This window comes from Ranitomeya variabilis, chromosome 3, assembly GCF_051348905.1.
Source record: "Ranitomeya variabilis isolate aRanVar5 chromosome 3, aRanVar5.hap1, whole genome shotgun sequence".
NCBI lineage: Eukaryota > Metazoa > Chordata > Amphibia > Anura > Dendrobatidae > Ranitomeya > Ranitomeya variabilis.
Genome location: NC_135234.1, coordinates 157,958,776 through 157,977,837, shown reverse-complemented (window position 1 = coordinate 157,977,837; position 19,062 = coordinate 157,958,776). Strand labels below are relative to the sequence as shown.

Below are 19,062 nucleotides of genomic sequence, written 5' to 3'. Positions count from 1 at the left end.
CGAGACCGAGCCACCGCTCCACTATTCAAATCCATGACGGGCCGTGGACATTGCCCCCACACTCGCCAGAGCACTGCTGTGCCAACCATGAGCCCATGTGGGGGACATGTACAATCTTTAGTGCAGCCTGAACTATTTCAATCCCAAAAATGAATTCCCGGGCACGTTTACAGGTAACGGACCCCGCGCCCTGTTCTGGTCACGGATGTCGGCCCACAGCTCAGGAGCCCAGCATTACTGCTCTGCGGGACAGGGGGCCCCAGGTCGCACCATATTACTGTATTGCCATATGGCGCCCGTCCTATATATCAGCAGTTATTAACATTTACAAGTCCAAATTCCTATGTCAATGACTTGCCGTGTATCCGCACAAATCAGATGCTATACGAATCATCCATATTGATTCCCATTTTTTGAGAACCCATAGACTTGAATAGGCAAGTGTTAACCAAAATAAGGAGTAGACTAGTGTATGTTCCCATTTTTATCATGCAGACATTCGGTCCGCGTAATAAAAAAGGTCACCTGGACAGTACAATTAAACAGCATTTTTTTCTATGGACACAGCACTGGAACCTGAAGATGCAGTTGTGTGAACTAAGCCTTAGGGCTCGTGGAGACTTCCGTATTTTGGGCCAAAGTGCAATCCAATGAAATCAAACATCAGATCACATTCAGACCAATGTTATTCTACGGGGTCATGCACATGTTCAATTTTTTTCCTTAGATAGTGTCTGAGAAAAAAACGCAGCATGCCCAATTTGCATCCGATATTCGGATTGCACTTGGCCATGCAGGTCAATGAGTGTGTAAAAACTCGGATGACATCTGAATGCAGTACAATTTTCATAGACTGACAGAACGGAGAAGATGGAGACATTTTGTTTCCATCTTCTCATCTGAGAAAATTGGATCACACTGTGATCAAACTCTGATCAGAGTCCAATTAGCATAATTGGCCCGTTTTTCTCGGATGACAAAAACGGTGGTGTGTACTAAGCCTTAGGCCGGTTTCACACGTCAGTGATTCCGGTACGTGAGGTGACAGTTTCCTCACGTACCGGAGACACTGACACACGTAGACCCATAAAAATCAATGCATCTGTGCAGATGTCATTGATTTTTTGCGGACCGTGTCTCCGTGTGCCAAACACGGAGACATGTCAGTGTTCGTGGGAGCGCACGTTTTACACGGACCCAATAGAGTCAATGGGTCCGCGTAAAACACGGACCTCACACGGACATTCTCCGTCTGGGGTCCGTGTGCGTGCAGGAGACAGCGCTACAGTAAGCGCTGTCCCCCCCACATGGTGCTGAAGCCGGTATTCATATCTTCCCTGTAGCAGCGTTTGCTATAGAGAAAATATGAAGAATAGTGTTAAAAATAAAGATTTAGGTGTCCGCCGCCCCCCCACCCCCTGTGCGCCCCCCCGCTGGTCAGAAAATACTTACCCGCTCCCTCGCTCCTTCCTGGTCTGGCCGCGCCTCCTACTGTATGCGGTCACGTGGGGCCGATCATTTACAATCATGAATAGTCGGCTCCGCCCCTATGGGAGGTGGAGCCACATATTCATGACTGTAAATGATCGGGCCCGCGTGACCGCATGCAGGAGAAGCCGCGGCCAGACCAGGAAGCAGCGAGGGAGGCGGGTAAGTATTTTCTGACCAGCGGGGGGGGGGCGCACAGGGGGTGGGGGGGCGGCGGACACCTAAATCTTTATTTTTAACACTATTCTTCATATTTTCTCTGCAGCAAACGCTACTGCAGAGAGGATATGAATCGCAGCTTCAGCACCATGCAGAGTGGGTACCACACGCTCCGTGTGGTACCCACTCGCCATACGGGCGGCACACGTGTCCCGCTCGTATGGCCTCCGTGAGTTCCCAGGCACACGGACACGGATAACTCCGGTACCGATTTATTCCGGTACCGGAATTATCTGGACGTGTGGGACAGCCCTTAGAGATTGTGGCAGGACACATCAGGCACTAAATATCTGACAGGTAAACATGGACCATTGACAAATACAGGTGGTAACGTGACTGATAACTTTAATGGGGTCTGACAAGGTTTTCGGGTACTCTCTATGGCAAGAATGTACACTGCTCAAAAAAATAAAGGGAACACAAATCCCATATCACTGAATGAAATATTCCAGTTGTAAATCTTTATTCATTACATAGTGGAATGTGTTGCGAACAGTAAAACCTAAAAATGATCAACCTGAATCACAACCAATATCCCACGGAGGTCTGGAGTTGGAATTATGCTTAAAATCAAAGTGGAAAATGAAGTTACAACTTCAGTGGAAATGCCTCAAGACAAGGAAATGATGCTCAGTAGTGTGTGCGGCCTCCACGTGCCTGTATGACCTCCCTACAATGCCTGGGCATGCTCCTGATGAGGCGGCGGATGGTCTCCTGGGATCTCCTCCCAGACCTGGACTAAAGCATCCATCAACTCCTGGACAGTCTGTGGTGCAACGTGACGTTGGTGGATGGTGCGAGATATTATGTCCCAGATGTGTTCAATCGTATTCAGGTCTGGGGAACGGGCGGGCCAGTCCATAGCTGCAATGCTTTCATCTTGCAGGAACTGCTGACACTCCAGCCACGAGGTCTGGCATTGTCCTGCATTAGGAAGAACCCAGGGCCAACTGCACCAGCATATGGTCTCACAAGGGGTCTGAGGATCTCATCTCGGTACCTAATGGCAGCCAGGCTACCTCTGGTTAGCACATGGAGGGCTGTGCAGCCCTCCAAAGAAATGCCACCCCACACCATTAATGGCCCACTGCCAAACCAGTCATGCTGAAGGATGTTGCAGGCAGATAGCTCTCCACGGCATCTCCAGACTCTGGTCACATGTGCTCAGTGTGAACCTGCTTTCATCTGTGAAGAGCACAGGGTGCCAGTGGCGAATTTGCTAATCCTGGTGTTCTGTGGCAAATGCCAAGCATCCTGCACGGTGTTGGGTTGTGAGCATAACCCCCATCTGTGGACGTCGGGCACTCAGACCATCCTCATGGAGCTGGTTACTAACCGTTTGTGCAGACACATGCACATTTGTGGCCTGCTGAAGGTCATTTTGCAGGACTCTGGCAGTGCTCCTCCTGTTCCTCCTTGCACAAAGGCTGAGGTAGCGGTCCTGCTGCTGGGTTGTTGCCCTCTTACGGCCCCCTCCACATCTCCTGGTGTACTGGCCTGTCTCCTGGTAGCGCGTCCCGCCTCTGGACACTACGCTGACAGACACAGCAAACCTTGTTGCCACAGCTCGCATTGATGTGCCATCCTGGATGAGCTGTACTACCTGAGACACTGGTGTGGTTTGTAGAATCCGTCTCATGCTACCACGAGTGTGAAAGCACAACCAACATTCAAAAGTGACCAAAACATCAGCCAGAAAGCATTGGTACTGAGATGTGGTCTGTGGTCCCCACCTCTAGAACCACTCCTTTATTGAGTGTGTCTTGACAATTGATAATTTCCATCTATTGACTATTCCATATGCACAACAGCATGTGAAATTGATTGTCAAACAGTTTGGACAGTGGACAGTTTGATTTCACAGAAGTTTGATTTACTTGGAGTTATATTCTGTTGTTTAGGTATTCCCTTTATTTTTTTGAGCAGTGTATTTGTTTAATATTTTGTACAAAATTACTAACATGCTAATTATGGTAATGTGAACAGCACCTTATTTTGCCGACTCCTTCCAATCTCATATAGGCCACCAAGTGGGCATGGTGATTGCACGGAGAAAATGTAGACAAGCACCAAAGCTGGGGAACACGTAAAATACAGCATTCCTGTTCCTTGTTCCCCCCCCCCCCCCCCTCAACAGCAGATGTTGGGGGAGTGATGCTGATCTCATACAGGTGATAGGTATTAATTCACCACACACTCCTTTAGATAGAAAAACAATTTATTTCACGAGAAGAAACTCAGATGTAAGCACAGACATGAAAGGTGCAGAAATATGCGACCCTTGCCTGGGACTTATTCATAATGTCGCTGTGAAGAAAGGAAAAACATCACGTAAATATCAAAATATATACACATATATACATGATATACAATATAACCCATTTCCATGGTCACCGTGGGCAAAACACAGCTGCTACAAGCTTTAACCCCAAGCAGCATATAGGACGTCCGTCCTTCAGGTCAGTATTGTTGGCAGGCAAAGGATGGTACGGCAGCAGGGTATAACATTGGTATACAGCTGGTAGAATGGCTTAGATCGGCCACTAGGTTGGGAGGGGGCTCATACAGGCCACAAATTCAGGATCACAAGAGAACATACAGGGGTATGTCACATGGGACATTAATGACATCAAAATATATGGCATAATCGTCTGACGTTTCCAGAACTCCCACTTATAAAGAGAATAGAGGTTCCCATCTATGCAATTTGCTGGAAAAGCCAGGTTTTTACTATTCCCATTGCTGCACCAAGTCATCTTAGGGTATGTGTCCACTTTCAGGATGGCCGGCGGTTTGGACGGAGCAGCAAACTTGCTCCGCCCCCTTCTGGAGACGCGATGATGCCAGATGTGTTCATTGCACACATCCGGCATCATCGCATCCCACACATAGGGCCGTGATTTACCTGCCGCAAGGTACACGGACATGCTGTGATCTAAAAAGACGCGCCACATGTCCGTAATCGCAGGGCCGCCGGGTGCGTCTTACCACGCATAGTGGAGACAGGATTTCATAAAATCCCCTCCACTATGCTGTAACATCTGGACGCTGCGGATTGAACGCTGCGGCTCCACGCAGCGTTCAATCCGCTGCTATTCCAGATGTAAAACGGCACGTGGACACATACCCTCATATTTTCTCTTCTGCAGTACCACAAAGGAGTCAGGAGATTCCTATTGTGCCAATATTGAAGATGCCAAATGTCCTTACACCAGTGCGATGGGTGCCACCTCTCGGACATGGAATAGACACGAGCAGCCTGCGGACAAGCATGTCTGTCACTGGATGGTTGGGGATACACTAAGGCTGTACGTAGTGTTTGCCGAGTGGTACTGAGACGCTCTCTGTGAGCTGCATTGTCATTTGGGCTCCAGGAACACCCCATCTAGTACTGGCCCTTTCAAGAGCGAGATTTCAACTTTATTCAGGCAGTGGCAACTCCTGTCCATATGGACATCATAGTGTGAAGGAGGATCCGCCACTCAGGACTCCTTTCAATAATCTAAAATGGAAACAGGAGCTCAATCCTGATTTTGGAAGATTTGAGCCATCCATGTATTATATATTTGGCCACGAATGGCTCCCCCAAGCAAAATCAGCTGTGTGCGGGAGACAGGATCTGATTCTCGCCATGGCTCCAATGCAAAAGGGATGGTCTCTAATTAGACATCCCCTAAGGCATTAAATTCCTAGCAAGTTCAAGAGCATAGTTCTGGAATAGGATATGGCCATTTTTTAATATAATAATAATAATAATAATTTTATTTATATAGCGCCAACATATTCCGCAGCGCTTTACAACTTATAGAGGGGACAATAGACATTACAGCATAACAGAAATCACAGTTCAAAATAGATACCAGGAGGAATGAGGGCCCTGCTCGCAAGCTTACAAACTATGAGGAAAAGGTGAGACACGAGAGGTGGATGGTAACAATTGCTTTAGTTATTTGGACCAGCCATAGTGTAAGGCTCGGGTGTTCATGTAAAGCTGCATGAACCAGTTAACTGCCTAAGTATGTAGCAGTACAGACACAGAGTGCTATTAACTGCATAAAGTTCATCGTGCATCGTGTTCTCATACACTTTATGCAGTTAATAGCCCTCTGTGTCTGTACTGCTACATACCTAGGCAGTTAACTGGTTCATGCAGCTTTACATGAACACCCGAGCCTTACACTATGGCTGGTCCGAATAACTAAAGCAATTGTTACCATCCACCTCTCGTGTCTCCCCTTTTCCTCAGTTTGTAAGCTTGAGAGCAGCAGGGCCCTCATTCCTACTGGTATCTATTTTGAACTGTGATTTCTGTTATGCTGTAATGTTTATTGTCTGTACAAGTCCCCTCTATAAGTTGTAAAGCGCTGCGGAATATGTTGGCGCTATATAAATAAAAATTATTATTATATTATTATTATTTATTATTAAAGTGTATGAGAACATGATACCAGGAACCTGATGATTGGGTTTGTTTGTTTTTTTTAAATAGGCCACACAGGGATAGTTAGGTTAATGCGTTGAGGCGGTAGGCCAATCTGAACAAATGAGTTTTTAGGGCATGCTTAAAACTGTGGGGATTGGGGATTAATCGTATTAACCTGGGTAGTGCATTCCAAAGAATCGGCGCAGCACGTGTAAAGTCTTGGAGACGGGAGTGGGAGGTTCTGATTATTGAGGATGCTAACCTGAGGTCATTAGCGGAGCGGAGGGCACGGGTAGGGTGGTAGACTGAGACCAGAGAGGAGATGTATTGTGGTGGTGAGCCATGGAGTGCTTTGTGGATGAGGGTAGTAGTTTTGTACTGGATTCTGGAGTGGATGGGTAGCCAGTGTAATGACTGGCACAAGGTAGAGGCATCGGTGTAACGGTTGGTGAGGAATATGATCCTGGCTGCAGCATTCAGGACAGATTGGAGCGGGGAGAGTTTGGTAAGAGGGAGGCCGATTAGTAGAGAGTTACAATAGTCCAGACGGGAATGAATAAGTGAAACAGTAAGAGTTTTTGCAGAGTCGAAAGTAAGAAAAGGGCGAATTCTAGAAATGTTTTTGAGATGTAGATAAGAAGAGCAAGCCAGTGATCGGATGTGGGGGATGAATGAAAGCTCGGAATCAAGGATGACCCCAAGGCAGCGGGCATGTTGCTTTGGAGTAATGGTGGAACCGCACACGGAGATGGCAATGTCAGGCAAAGGTAGGTTAGTAGAGGGAGAGAACACGAGGAGTTCAGTTTTTGACAGGTTCAGTTTCAGATAGAGGGAGGACATAATGTTAGAGACAGCGGTAAGACAATCACTGGTGTTTTCTAAAAAGGTCGGCGTGATAACAGGAGAAGAGGTGTATAATTAATTGGGTGTCGTCAGCATAGAGATGGTACTGGAAACCAAATCTACTGATTGTCCAATAGGGGCAGTATACAAAGAGAAGAGGAGGGGGCCTAGGACTGATCCTTGAGGAACCCCAACAGTAAGGGGAAGGTGAGAGGAGGAGGAACCAGCAAAACATACAGTGAAGGAGCGGTCAGAGAGCTAGGAGGAGAACCAGGAGAGAACGGTGTCCTTGAGGCCGATGGAGCGGAGCATATTGAGGAGGAGCTGATGATCCACAGTATCGAATGCTGCGGAGAGATCCAAGAGAATTAGCATGGAGTAGTGACCATTAGATTTAGCTGTTAGTAGGTCATTAGAGACTTTAGTGAGGGCCGTTTCAGTAGAGTGTAAAGAGCGGAAGACAGATTGAAGAGGGTCGAGAAGAGAGTTATCTGAGAGGTATCGGGTAAGACGGGAGTGGGCCAGGCGTTCGAGGAGTTTAGAGATGAAGGGAAGATTAGAGACAGGTCTATAATTAGCGGCACAGTTTTGGTCGAGGGAGGGTTTTTTAAGTAATGGATGTATATACTGTATATAATATCTGCTCAAACGTCCCGTGATATGGAAAAAGTATATCGAATTATAGCTGACTATAGTGCTCATTCAGTCTATGTCTGTGGATCTCAGACCACCATGATTGACAATCAAACTGATGAACCACTGAGCTCAGTGATTGGCTGCAGCAGTAATGTAACCTATTGACGTCACATCATCGCTGCAACCAAAGCACAGACAGGAGTTGGTGCTGGATCTGGAGTGGTGACCAGTATCTTTATTTTTCTTTGTATAAGATTCTGATCGCTGAGACGATTTTTCTAAGGCCAGAGTCACACTAGCGTATAATACGGACGAGTGCTATGCAAGAAAACATCGCATAGCACTCGGACCAGTGTTAATCTGTGGGGGAGCTCACATTACAGTATTTTTTCTCAGGCATATTCTATGTGCATGTAAAACTGGAGCATTCTGCAATTGTACGAGTATATCGTCCGAGACTCTCCAATGCAAGTCTATGCTTGCAAGAAAAAAAAATCAGACACCACACAGAGCATCCATGTCACTTGCGAGAAATACGCACACGTTTTCCTCATGTCAGCCCATTGAGCCATAACAATTAAATGAGGAAAAGCAGTGAGAAATATAAAGCCATACGGATGTCACACGGATACATAGGTGTGAGAAAATCTCATCATCGCATTGCAAACGGATTACATACAGATGACCATACGGAGAACACTTGTGCAACTCTCAGGTGAGAGAGAATGGGACTGATTTTTCATACAGTTAGGCTGCCGTCACACTAGCAGTATTTGGTCAGTATTTTACATCAGTATTTGTAAGCCAAAACCAGGAGTGGAACAATTAGAGGAAAAGTATAATAGAAGCACATCACCACTTCTGCATTTATCACCCACTCCTGGTTTTGGCTTACAAATACTGTTGTAAAATACTGACCAAATACTGCTAGTGTGACGGCAGCCTAAGTGTGACCCCGGCCTAAAAGTGCAGTCCACTTAAAGATGAAGGTCCTCTATGGTCCAAGGCAGATCCTTCTATCTCAAATCATTCCTTAGCAATGTTTGCAGTGTGCCAAAGTGCATTTTCCTGTTCCCACTGCTCCAAGAACCAGATCTAATGCTTATTTATCTACAGTAGCTGCTTTCTACAGTGTATACGGTCATCTAGGGCATTCTGTCTGGTCTGGAGATATTCAGCACCATAAGAACTGTTCTTCAGCAATATGTGCTGCACTAATTATTCTGCGTAGTGGAGTAAGAGGGGTGGCCTTCCACAAGCATCAATGAGCCTTGGGCACCCATGAGACAGTTGACAGTTCACTAGTAGTTCTTTTTCTGGACCACTGAATACAAGACCTTATGGTGAGGCCATGTTCTGACCCAGTCATCTAGTCATCACCTTTTGGCGCATTCCAGTGTAGTTCAGATCCCAACACCTGCCAGTTATTACATGCCACCATGTGACAGGTGCCATTTGCCTGAGATAATCAGTAATATTCATTACGCCTGTCAGATTATAATGTTATGGTCGATATAGAATTTTGCAGGTAATATTTCATATTTATCAACTATAAATGAGAGTATATGCTATATCACAGAGCGCTGCCTGTCCTATGAGGCCATTGAACTTTTCTCTTCAAAACTACAACACGTGGAAAGTATTTCCAGGGACTTGTGGCGGGTTTGTTCCTTGAATGACCTCGAATTGCTCGCATGGATATTGACATCCAGAGCAGCACTTGCTGGAAGGGTGGTGGAGAGAGGGGTGGGACTGTTTTTAGAAATGTCTGTGTAGACGGCTGTTGACCTGCTTTATTCTGCTGCCTGTTTGGTAAGGAGGAGGTTTCAAGGCTCCCTTTGCCTGGCTGCTTATCCGGCTACACTAAGGTGACAAATCCTAGGTTTCCCTGGATTAGTGAGGGCCTGTCCTAGCAGCCCTTGTGATTTTATGTAAGGTGGAGTTGCCTCACTGAGTCAGTCTTGTGTAATAAAAAAGCCCGCCGTATCCAGGTTTTGTCGTTGAGTAGCTGTGCCATTACAGACACTAGGATCTGGTAAAAAATAGTTGTGAATTCACTAATGAAGTATAATAGTGATAGAATCATTTTTTTACAATTACACTAGTATATGGTTCTATATTTCTATGGATCTCAGTGTACAGTATCTGTGCAGTAACTTTTTACTATGTAGCATGAACATGATATGCACTAACAGTTCTCAGTCCCAATTACCAAAACATTTTACGTCTTAGGCCTCATTCAGACGTCTGTGTTTCACGTCTGCATTAATTCTTTATCATGGATAGAACCCATTATAGTCTATGGGACTGTTCACATCTTGATTTTTTTTCGCAGACAAAGTTTCATGGCACAAACTTGCCAAGGAAAGTCTAAGGGTTTGTAACTTAGGTGGTACACTGGTGCCATCTTAGTTCTGCCCATTTTTCATTGTGATGAGAGAAGCTGTCATCAGTTTTTTTTTGCATAGTAGAAAAGATGATGAAACACTGGTGGCAAAAACTAACACACTGACCAATGAACATGATGTAAATCTGAACTAAAGCACTGATGAAAATTGCTGTTTGTCATGTGCACAAAAAACCAGACATCTGAATAAGGCCATAGGGAATGTGCATTAAAGGGAATGCCTAACAGAGCCCCAAGTGCCTCTTAATTTGGGGAATAAGCTGGATTGACAGGTTGAAATCCAAAGGGAGATATTAGGGAAGAGGTGCCAAAATATGCCTGGCAGCCATCATAGACCTTAAAAATGATCCTCTAGTCCAAATCAAAAAGTTGACATTACATGTCAAATGTATAGTGAACAAACCTGGTGTACTTCTTTTGGATGAACCTGCCGTCATTCTACATTCTGAAGTCACATTTATATCTTCCCAAAGTGGCTACTTATGTCTATGAATTTAGAGCATTCTGCCCTTCAATCGGACCAGCACCATCAGCAGCACAAACATAACCAAAGCTAGCCATGTGAAGATGGTTGTTGAAAAGAAGGCCATCAGCTATGTTGATGATGCATTTGACATTTATAGAGGGTAGATTTAGTTTTTAAGTGTCAGTCCGCAGGATACGCTAAGCAAAGTTTAAACTGGAGCGATAGATGGGTGAAATAATGCCCACCATGCTCTAGCCTAGCTCCATTATTCCCCAATGCTAAATGCTACTTCTAACTTGCAGCTTCTGTTTGCCATCTTGAGAGCAGAAATTAATGTCTGCAGGCAGTAGCACTAGTAACTACATTTACAATGACGCCTTGGCCAGATTATCCATCAAAAGCTATGGTTCTATAAATCACTGCAAATTGTGGGCCTGAGTCTGGATACTCATATGTAGGTCTAAAGGTCCCCATACACATTAATAGTTCATCCAACAGCTATCTCTCCCGACTCCCCCACATGCTTGAGCGCTCAGTTTGGCCAAGCGTTGCTGTGTTGTGTATGAGAGCTGTTACCAGACTCCTCTGGCAGCTGACTACCTGAGTAACAAAGGGATCAGCGCTTGGAATTTCAACGTGCAATTCCTTTTCTCTCCCGAGTCCCAACATCATCCTTCGGCGGAGATTTGGGAGGCCCCCATAGACATAAGACTATCGATCGATCCTGCTTATATTGGTGGGTTCTGGTGACTTTGGTCTAAAGTGGATGGAAGGGCCTTAAAAATATCCATATATATTTAAACCACAAATTACGGCAGGCTAGCAATAATACTTATCATAGTAACGTTTGCATATCCTTCCAGTGATATTTCCTCATGGCACTTTCAAGATAATACAGTTTGATATGGTTTTTCGGAATGTAATTTATTTTACTAGTCATCCTTCAGTAGAACATTTATTTCTTACCTTAAAGTGCATCTGTCAGTAGGATCAACCCTTGTAAGCTATCTATATGGGCATGTAGGTCATAGAAAGTTGAAAAAAAACGATATATTGATATCTGTGATCCAATGATTAGTTCCAGAGAAATCTACATTTTTCTTAACATGTAAGTAAGCTGTTAAGATTTATGGGCCTTATACATATCTCCGAGAATCTGCTTTTAGTTTATTATAAATGAAATGGGGCTTACCAGAGACATGTAGTGACTGACAGTCTGCTCTCCTGAGCTATATTAGTAGAATAATAGGACACAAAAAAGCACAAATAGGGTCTCATCCCACGGATTACTCCAATCAATGTTAGAGAACTGCTCACCTGGTGGTGCAGAGTAAGAGCATGTAGATGTCAGCTGCTGCAGATCCACAGGTCGACAAACTGACTTCACAGAGACATTATCTACTATATAATTGTCTAAGGGTCACTTCCGTCTTTCTGTCTGTCTTTCTGCCTGTCACGGAAATCCCAAGTCGATGATCGGCCAGCTGGCCGCGACCAATCAGCGACGGGCACAGTCCGGCCGCGAAATGGCCGCTCCCTACTCCCCTGCACTCAGTGCCCCCTCCATACTCCCCCCCCCCCAGTCAGCGCCCGCCACCCACATAGCGTTGTAGCAGTCCGTTAAACCGACTGCGTTACACCGCGGCATAACATGGTGTATCGCAGTCTGTTAACGCTGCTATTAACCCTATGTGACAAACTTTTTACTATTGATGCTGCCTATGCAGCATCAATATCAAAAAGATCTAATGTTAAAAATAATAAAAAATCATTATATACTCACCTTCCGGCGCCTTTCCCATTCCTCGCGACGCTCCTAGCCATGCATTGCGGTCTCGCGAGATGATGACGTAGCGCTCTCGCGAGTGCTACATCATCATCTCGCGAGACTGCAATGCATTCTTGGGACCGGAGCGTCGCGAGGAGCATCGGTAAATGCCTCGCCTGGATCCAGGGGGCCACCGGAGGGTGAGTATATAACAGGGATATGGTGCCCACACTGCTATATACTACTATGTGGGCTGTGTTATATACTACGTGGGCCGTGTTATATATTACGTGGGCTGTGTTATATACTGCGTGGGCTGTGCTATATACTGCGTGGGCTGTGCTATATACTACATGGCTGTGCTATATACTATGTGGCTCCTATATACTACATGGCTGTGTTATATACTACATGGCTGCTATATATTACGTGGGCTGTTATATACTACGTGGCTGCGCTATATACTACGTGGCTGCGCTATATACTACGTGGCTGCGCTATATACTACGTGGCTGCGCTATATACTACGTGGGCTGTGTTATATACTACGTGGCTGCTATATACAGTGCCTACAAGTAGTATTCAACCCCCTGCAGATTTAGCAGGTTTACACATTTGGAATTAACTTGGCATTGTGACATTTGGACTGTAGATCAGCCTGGAAGTGTGAAATGCACTGCAGCAAAAAAGAATGTTATTTCTTTGTTTATTTTTTTTTTAAATTGGGAAAAGTTTTTTCAGAGGGTCATTTATTATTCAACCCCTCAACCCACCAGAATTCTGTTTGGTTACCCTAAAGTATTAAGAAGTAGTTCAGGCACAAAGAACAATGAGCTTCACATGTTTGGATTAATTATCTCTTTTTCCAGCCTTTTCTGACTATTTAAGACCCTCCCCAAACTTGTGAACAGCACTCAAACATGGTCAACATGGGAAAGACAAAGGAGCATTCCAAGGCCATCAGAGACAAGATCGTGGAGGGTCACAAGGCTGGCAAGGTGTACAAAACCCTTTCCAAGGAGTTGGGCCTACCTGTCTCCACTGTTGGGAGCATCATCCGGAAGTGGAAGGCTTATGGAACTACTGTTAGCCTTCCACGGCCTGGACAGCCTTTGAAAGTTTCCTCCTGTGCCGAGGCCAGGCTTGTCCGAAGAGTCAAGGCTAACCCAAGGACAACAAGGAAGGAGCTCCGGGAAGATCTCATGGCAGTGGGGACATTGGTTTCAGTCAATACCATAAGTAACGTACTCCACCGCAATGGTCTCCGTTCCAGTCTACAGTTTGCTCATGATCACTTGGAGGACTCTGAGACTGACTGATTCAAGGTTCTCTGGTCTGATGAGACCAAGATCGAGATCTTTGGTGCCAACCACACACGTGACGTTTGGAGACTGGATGGCACTGCATACGACCCCAAGAATACCATCCCTACAGTCAAGCATGGTGGTGGCAGCATCATGCTGTGGGGCTGTTTCTCAGCCAAGCGGCCTGGCCATCTGGTCCGCATCCATGGGAAGATGGATAGCACGGCCTACCTGGAGATTTTGGCCAAGAACCTCCGCTCCTCCATCAAGGATCTTAAGATGGGTCGTCATTTCATCTTCCAACAAGACAACGACCCAAAGCACACAGCCAAGAAAACCAAGGCCTGGTTCAAGAGGCAAAAAATCAAGGTGTTGCAGTGGCCTAGTCAGTCTCCTGACCTTAACCCAATTGAAAACTTGTGGAAGGAGCTCAAGATTAAAGTCCACATGAGACACCCAAAGAACCTAGATAACTTGGAGAAGATCTGCATGGAGGAGTGGGCCAAGATAACTCCAGAGACCTGTGCCGGCCTGATCACAGAAGATCTGCATGGAGGAGTGGGCCAAGATAACTCCAGAGACCTGAGCCGGCCTGATCAGGTCTTATAAAAGACGATTATTAGCTGTAATTGCAAACAAAGGTTATTCCACAAAATATTAAACCTAGGGGTTGAATAATAATTGACCCACACTTTTATGTTTAAAATTTATAAAAATTTAACTGAGCAACAAAACTTTGTGGTTTGTAAGATTTATGCATCTGTTAATAAATCCTGCTCTTGTTTGAAGTTTGAAGGCTCTAACTTATTTGCATCTTATTAAACCTGCTAAATCTGCAGGGGGTTGAATACTACTTTTAGGCACTGTACTATGTGGCTCCTATATACTACGTGGGCTGTGCTATATACTATGTGGCTGCTATATACATACATACATACATATTCTAGAACTAGATGGTAGCCCGATTCTAATGCATCGGGTATTCTAGAGTATGTATGTAGTTTATTTATAAAGATTTTAGAATAATACATTGAATACACAGGATTCGGCTGGCCGCTGGACTGCGCCTGTCGCTGATTGTTCGCGGCCGGCCACGTAGTATATAACAGCCCACGTAGTAAATAGCACAGCCACGTAGTATATTGCACAGCCACGTAGTATATAGCACAACCCACGGAGTATATAACACAGCCCACGGAGTATATAACACAGCCACGAAGTTTATAACAGCCCACGTAGCATATAACACAGCTCACGTAGTATATAACAGCCCATGCACGCAGTATATAACACAGCCCACGTCGTGTATAACACAGCCCACGTAGTGTATAACACAGCCCACGTAGTGTATAACACAGCCCACGTAGTGTATAACACAGCCCACGTAGTATACAGCACAGCCCACGTAGTATACAGCACAGCCCACGTAGTATATTGCACAGCCCACACAGTATATTGCACAGCCCACGCAGTATATTGCACAGCCCACGCAGTATATTGCACAGCCCACGCAGTATATTGCACAGCCCACGCAGTATACTGCACAGCAGATGTAGTAATAGCACAGCCCACGTAGTATATAGCAATGTGAGCATCACATCCCTGTTAAAAAAAAGAATTAAAATAAAAAATAGCTATATACTCACCTTCCGGTGGCCCCGGATCCAGGCGAAGTGTTTACCGATGCTCCTCGCGCGCTCCGGTCCCAAGAGTGCATTGCGGTCTTGCGAGATGATGACGTAGCGATTTCGCGAGACCGCTACGTCATCATCTCGCGAGATTGCAATGCATGGAGTGGTCACAGGAGCGTCGCGAGGAGCGGGAAAGGCCTGTTCTGGATCCGAGTGGCCGACGGACGGTGACTATAAAACTATTTTTTAAATTATTTTTAACATTAGATCTTTTTACTATTGATGCTGAATAGGCAGCATCAATAGTAAAAAGTTGGTCACGCAGGGTTAATAGCAGTGTTAACGGAGTGCGTTACACAGCGGCATAACACGGTCTGTTAATGCTGCCATTAACCCTGTGTGACCGCTGACTGGAGGGGAGTATGGAGCGGGCACTGACTGCGGGGAGTAAGGAGCGGCCATTTTGCCGCTGGACTGTTCCCGTCGCTGATTGGTCGTGGCTGTTTTGCCGCGACCAATCAGCGACTTGGGATTTCTGTGACAGACAGACAGGACAGACAGACGGAAGTGACCCTTAGACAATTATATAGTAGATACCCGATGCGTTAAAATCGGGCCACCATCTAGCAATAAATATGTGTGCCTGATAACCACACTGCTGTGATACAACTATATCTGGATTTGTTCTAATACACTTTGGTGGTTTATTCAACGCATTTCAAAGCCTATGGCTTCTTCTTCAGGAAATTACCAGAGACATCTCTGGCTATCGACTGTGCTCTCATGCAAGATCGGCATGAGGAAATAAATAACGGATCTGAGCTGTCCCATAGTATAACACTGGGCAGAGTGCTATGCCATGTTTTATCACATAGCACTCGGCCGTGTAATATGGTAGTGTGACTCTGGGCCTAAGAGTATTTTCAGTCTTGCTGATGCTCTATGGGCCACTATAGAGGGCTGTACGTACATCATCTATTTTATTTAAATACCCCACAGAATATTATTCACTATATACAGCTAGGTCCAGAAACATAGCACTACTAATTTGTACAGTGCAAAGCAAAGAAAAAGTTAGATTGTAGTATTATCGGCACACAACTCATCTGTAGAGAAAAGTAGGTGAAAGTGGCTGCGCTAGTGTAGAGGATAGCTAACCAGACACAGGACAATCTGGTTTATGATCCAGCTGCTATTAGTTACTGTTGTCTCCACCTTGCTGCATTTATGTGTAAGGGAAGTGTCTGCCTGCCCAAGATGTTGCTCTCTCCTGGAAGTATGAGGTTCCATAGGATCTCCAATGTTTTGTACATACTAACTAGACTAGTGAGCCAGCTGATCAGTCCACGTTACATTCAGATTTTAATTGTCTGCCTTACATCTCACAGCTAGATAACAAAAGCATGAGAGACAAATAGCTTGGCATCCTTACTGTATGAACAGTGCTTTGACTGACAGGGTCACTGGCTTAGAAGCAGAGATATTTCTTCATCTGCTATCCCACATGCACTAACGCTGTCAGTCACTGTGCTTCCTCAATGATTGCAGGAGGAGGTGTAGGTGATTGGTCTGCCACTCTGCACTTCTACCTGCAATCAATTAGTCTACAACAACATGATTGGAGTTACTGGGGGGAAAAAGCAGGGTGACGATCATTTACTTGCCATGTCCTCATCATAGCAAAAAGGATTTAACAGCAGATTGTGCTCTAATGATTGACCTTCAAAATTTAAAACTGTACAGGGAACATTTACAAGGGGCGTTCATTAAAGATTTCCCCTGACCCACTTCCTGTGGACTGAGAGCACCGAAACTTGGCACAGTTATTAGTCCTTCTCTACATAGGTGCCACCTAGGGACACACACTTATCCCATCTCTTTAAGCAACTGTAAACATCTCACTTGTAGAAGTCAACAGGTTGCTCCAAAAGCCACGTTGTGACTTCGGAAATCAGAGTCTCAACATCTGGAAAATGCTTGCCCTTCAAAAATACCGTATTTTTCGCTTTGTAAGACACATTTTTTTCCCCCAAGCTTGGGGGGGAAAATGGGGGTGCGTCTTGGAAAGCGAACATGCCTTACCGGGGGGGTGTCAGGGTGTCTCTGGGTGCCCGGCGGTTGCTGGCCGTTGCTGCGGGTGTCTCCGGTGCCTAGCGGTGCTGCATGGGTGTCCGGCGCTGCCCGGGGCTCTGCCGACATTTTCAGTGCTGAAATCTCATCTCTCGAGATCTTGATCCCGAGATCACCATCAGCGCATGCGCCGCCCCCGACGACGGCCATATTCCGGGAGATCAGCACATGTGGAACCCTGGAAGTGCCGGGGCTCTGGCCTGTCGCAAAATGTCGGCAGAGCCCCGGGCAGCACCAGACACCCACGCAGCACCGCTGGGCACCGGAGACACCCACAGCAATGGCCAGCAACCACCAGGCACGCGGAGACACCAGGCAGCAGCACAAGAACCCCGCAGCAGCACACCACACATCGGAGCCCCCACTCATCTCTGCCGGCAGCCTGGAGCATCACCCCACTCCTGCCTCCTCCAGCAGCGACCCTGGGACCCCGCTTCACTGCAGCCACCACCCCCGGTAAGCAATAAGATGCAAGGATTATAAGAAGCACCACCAATTTATTAAAAAAAAAAATGTTTCTTATTTTTCTCCTCAAAATTTGGGGTGTGTCTTATAAACCGAAGCTTCTTATCATCCGAAAAATACAGTAACTTCATTGTTGGAAAGAGGTGGCAGTCCGATGTTTCAAGGTCAGGTGAATAAGGCTAGTTTCACATTTGCGTTTAAATCCGCAGCGTTTAATCCGCATCCGCAAGTGGTGGAAAAAACGCATATAAACGCGGCGTTTTTTAGAAGCATACGGTAACGCATGCGTTTAAAAAAACGCCACGTTTGTACGCGTTTATATGCGTTTTTTCCTGCGTTTGCGTTTTTGGTGCGCATGATGAGAAATTTCACAAGAGAAAAATCAAGATAACCAGACACCGCCAATGGGACTACAGAGGGCGTGTATTATGGGATTTCTTTATATAGACCCCTGAACAGCTGTAATCTTCAGATTTTGCTCCTGTATCCTGTGTCATAATGGATCTTCGCATAGAGAGCTTTTATTTCAACCTGGATTTAAGCATCGAGCTGTTTCTTGCCTGTGCTTTTGCTTGGGAGCAAGACAGAAATCGCGAAAAATGGAGGAGACAACGTAGGCGTTTTTGGAGGCACCCCATTATCGAACTACGTGAGAGCCATGGAGCCTATCACACGCTGTATGGCGAGCTTAATGCCAACCCGGAGAAATTCCATGAATATACAAGGATGTCGCAAGACTCGTTCCGGGGTTTGCTTGCTCGTGTCCAAGGAGCCATACGGAGACAGGACACCCAGCTCCGTAGAGCGATTCCACTGGAGGAACGTCTGCTGGTTACATTAAGGTACGTTCCAAATCTAAACCAATGACAGTCCAAATTTTGTGTTTTCTGACATGTATGTTTTGGGTATTTTCCTTTCTTTCTTTAGCGTAACCACACCATAAATAGAATAGTTTGTAATTTTTTGGGGGGTTTCTTTTTCTTACAGATTTCTGGCAACCGGAGAGAGTTTATCATCCCTTCACCTCCAATACCGGCTTGGAATATCCACCCTGTCCAGAATAGTTGCGGACACCTGTCGGGCTTTGTGGAATGTACTCCGGGATGAGTTTATACCCCTACCCACCGTCGACATGTGGCTTGAAATTGTGGAAAAATTCTGGAGTGTGTGTGATTTCCCCAAATGTTTAGGAGCGGTGGATGGAAAGCACATCCGCATTATCAAACCTGCCAGAACAGGATCGGAGTACTTCAATTACAAAAAATATTTTTCTGTTGTGCTC

The 19,062-nt window shown here is 45.7% G+C and overlaps 1 protein-coding gene and 1 long non-coding RNA gene across 2 annotated transcripts in view; both read right to left on the bottom strand.

Annotated features, from left to right (window-relative positions):
* The window catches only part of BCOR (BCL6 corepressor), a 179,043-nt gene that overhangs the window by 53,281 nt on the left and 106,700 nt on the right, over positions 1-19,062 (bottom strand). The window lies entirely within an intron of this gene.
* The window catches only part of LOC143818028 (uncharacterized), a 28,252-nt gene continuing 13,097 nt past the window's right edge, over positions 3,908-19,062 (bottom strand). Inside the window, exon 2 of the long non-coding RNA XR_013224271.1 lies at positions 3,908-4,014. This is a non-coding gene — a long non-coding RNA (uncharacterized LOC143818028). The remainder of the gene's footprint in view (positions 4,015-19,062) is intronic.